We start from the raw sequence: 3,766 nt of genomic DNA on the forward strand, positions 1-3,766 counted from the left end.
CCGCGCCCCGGCCCGGAGGCCCCCGGTGCCAGCCCCGGCCCGGCCGCCCGGCCTCCCCCGCCGTCCCGGGACTCCCAGGCTCCGCCGCGCACGGGGCCGGTTCTGGGGGAGGGAATGTAAACAAATCGGGGTTTTATAGTTACCTCACACTCGAGTGCCGTGTGCATCTCCTCTCCGCTCGGTACCAAACCCCGGCTGCACCCAGTCGCGTATTCTCCAAAGCCGCCTGCGCTACCTGCGTCGCGGAGCCCAGCGTGCGGGCCGCGGCTCTACGCCGGCGGCGCACCCGGCCCGCTCCGGCGCCCTGCGCAGCCGCACCCCGGCCTCCTCGGCGCTACGCCAGCGGCGCACCCGGCCCGCTCGGGCGTCCTGCGCAGCCGCACCCGGGCAGCCTCCGCGCTACGCCGGCGGCGCACCCGCAGCGCCCAGCCATTCACTTCGCGGCCGCTCCTGGCGTAGGGGAGCCGCGGCACCCGCGGGAGCTGCACCGACGGGCGAAGCTGGAAGAAACTCGATCTACGCAAATTGCGGAGCCCAGTGGCCCCGCGCTAGTTTTGTTCCGAGAAAGGACGGCGCGGGGGAGTTGGGGCGTCTTCTAACGCATGCGTGCAGCGCCCACGGTCGCCTCGCCTGGCCTCGCACGTCGGTGGCTGAGGCCTTGGGCTGGCGGATGAGACGTGGAAATCTGAAGGGCGAACGCCCTAGCCCAGAGGTCTCTGAGTGATTAGTATTGTTGATCTGTACGAAGACTAGACATCTTTATGAAATTAACTCCTCCCCCTCGGTCCCAGCAACCGTCCCAGTCTCAGGGCAAAACTGAACTTTAGTGCTATGTGCAAAATGTTTTGCATAACTCCCCCCACCGCACCCCCTTTTAAAGAGCACTTACAGTGGGCCTTCCCAAACAGAAAGGAGAAGTTGAGCCTAAAAGGGACGCGTAATTCTGGAGGCCTTAGGCCCTTCCAAGGACTTCCCACCGCCTTAACCACAGTTTTACACCCAAAGGCAAAACGCTGTTCTGCCCAGCAGCTCCGGTGGAGTCATGCCTACATCCTGCCAGTTGTTGTACCCCTTTGCTCACACCGCCATTCTCATGGCCTCCTCCCCTCGTAAGCAACAACCCACAATTTTCTTAAAAGGAAGCTCGGCAAACCCTTTGCTGAATTCATTATTCATTACTCCTCTTCCTGGCTCCTAGTTCATGTCTAGGCTTATTTGTATTCCGCCCGGATGTCTGTGTTTCTGTATTCAAACTGCGCTTGCTTACTAATGAAAGTGAATTCTCGGGGTGCTTTATGGGTGTCCAACAGGGTGCACATAACTCTGAACAGTAGTGATTGTCAGCTTTGTGTCAGGTACCTCCAACATGCTTTGCATGTGCATTAATTTAATACTTGTAACAGTGAAGAATGATTACCCAGGAGATGAAGGCATAGGAAATAAGTAACTTGCCTGAGAGAACAGGAGGCACATAGAGCCAAACCTATTCCGTGTGGCCATGTGGTCTATCTGGCATACGTGAACTCCATGAAAGAAGCTGTTTGCCTTTTGTTTTCTGCCTCTACGTGGCACATCATCCAGCTACTTAATAAACGTCTGACTAAAAGCACACTGCGTTTCAAAGATCCCCCTTTTTCTCATGTGGGGGAACCCAGCCCATGCCCTAACTCCAGCTCTCAAAGGAAGACGTTCTGAAAAGCCGTCACACCTTGCCGCTAGTGGAAGAAGACGGTGGATGAGCAGTTGCTAACCTCTTGCTCATACTACTTCATTCACAGTATCATTTCACACATCTGTACCTGAAATTTAAAGGAAGCCATCCTACCTCCATGAGACAGTGTAATGAATCCCGCGGCCCTTTCAGCTCTTCCAGGCATTAGAAAGGAAACAAGTACAATAATGGAAATACGAATCACACCTTATATTGAACTTTCACTGGCCGTGAAAGGAAGTCCTCGACTGGGACCCGGCTTTCCTTTTAATTTTAAAAAAAAAGTGTTCACCATCCACAATAATGTTAAGGTGGTAATGAAATCTGCAAAGACAGGGATTCTAAGATTCTAAGAAATCAGACCTTTGAAACTCAGTTGTTCTTTTCTTGAGTCAAGAATAGTAATGACCAATAATCAAAAAGTCTCCTTTAATGCAGTTCAGTCTAAACACTGATTTTTCACATGGCCAAATATATTTGGATTAGACAAGGTTGTGCCTAGAGAACTCATTAAGAGAACAAGAAAGAGTAAATGAAGTGAGGAAATAAGCACCAGAACAGATATTTTTAAACTGGGAAAGGACTGTGTCAGGCATATACATTCAAAGGTCTGAACACAGGCTTCAAAACTGGCAATTATCTATCATTTCTAGAGACTCTGTATTTTATATGTGGCAGTGAAATCCCAGATCCACAGTTCTTCCTGGTTCTCAAGAGCAAGACTGGGTGTCTGAAGAGCCCAACTCTCTGAGACAGCAAAGGAAGATAGGCCAGCAGAGCCTCAGTGAATGACAAATTTAACTGATTGCCTGGCAAGTGAAATCACGTAATAAACTGAATGTCAGAGATCTGCAGAGACAAAAATAAACTGGAGATATGAAGTGACACAAATATTAAATCACTCCCCACCCAGAACAGAAAAGCCAACTTGAGACTCAATGACTTTGGCTGTGAAAGAAGTTACTGTACTCCTATTATTTATGTTGCCCAAGGAGTATATTTTTTTTCAGGCGTTTTATGAAAAAGGTTCCAAGAAAGGAGCAAAGGTGATTATCTAAATTCCTAAGGGTAGAGGACTGCAGAATAAAGATAAACAAATAGCCCACTTCTCATTGTCACTGTTAGCCAATATTTCCCACTCAAGAATACTTGAAGAAAAACAGGCTTGGTAGTCCCCTACAGACAACATAGGACTCAGCTGCCAACAGGTGGCCATTTTAGATCCTTTAAAATCCCAACTGCACAGCTGACTTGGCCTTCGAAACTGAGCTCCAAGTCCAAAGTAATCAAGATAAAAAGCAGCAAAAATGATTATATTAACATTGCAAATCTTAAATGTATTTATGATGACTACACTTCAGCTTAAGGGAAATTACCAACGTGAGAACAATTAACCATGAGTTACTGCTAAATATCTTAAAAGTATATTACATTAGTTGAAATGTATTAAAGATTCATTTATAAAAGTCATCATGTGAAAACAAGTTTCAGATCTTGCCCAAAGCTTCCTGATAATAACACCATTTCATAACTAAATCGACAAAAACAAGCAAGTCTATCGCTTAAGCCAAGACACACTTAGCAAATATTGCCTACTTTCATGTGTTCAAACATTGACAGCAAGAATGCAGCAAAACTGTACATTTCAGGTAAGGCAATAAATGAATTGGCGAAACAAGAGTAGCAGTTACTGCAGGAAAGATAGCTGGCTCAGCAGTTAAAGCTCATTTGTTGAACTTACAGAAAACCCTGGTTCAAGTCTCAGCACCTACATAGCAGATCACAAACATTTGTAACTCTAGCTCCAGGAGAGCCAATGCCATCCTCTGACCTCCACAGGAACCAGGCACATACCTAGTACACATACATGCATTCCAGACACACATGCAGTATTCATACATGCATTCAGACAAACATTCATATCCATGAAGTAAATAAAACTATTTTTTTTCAAAGTGGTGATTATAGTGATTTCTGAATCTCTCTTGTATTACTTTTAGTTCTAAGTGAAAAAGCATACTTTATTTATAGGAAAATAAGCTGCTTTTCTGCTCT

General features: G+C 46.8%; 1 protein-coding gene across 1 annotated transcript in view; it reads right to left on the bottom strand.

Moving 5' to 3' along the window:
• Window positions 1-297, bottom strand: part of Slc39a10 (solute carrier family 39 member 10) — a 46,674-nt gene extending 46,377 nt beyond the window's left edge. The window contains exon 1 of the mRNA XM_055616261.1: window positions 144-297. The gene's annotated coding sequence lies outside the window, so the exon portion shown is untranslated. The remainder of the gene's footprint in view (window positions 1-143) is intronic.
• Between the last annotated feature and the right edge of the window lie 3,469 nt (window positions 298-3,766).

This window comes from Psammomys obesus, unplaced genomic scaffold, assembly GCF_907164565.1.
Source record: "Psammomys obesus unplaced genomic scaffold, mPsaObe1.curated_primary_1811, whole genome shotgun sequence".
Lineage (NCBI taxonomy): Eukaryota > Metazoa > Chordata > Mammalia > Rodentia > Muridae > Psammomys > Psammomys obesus.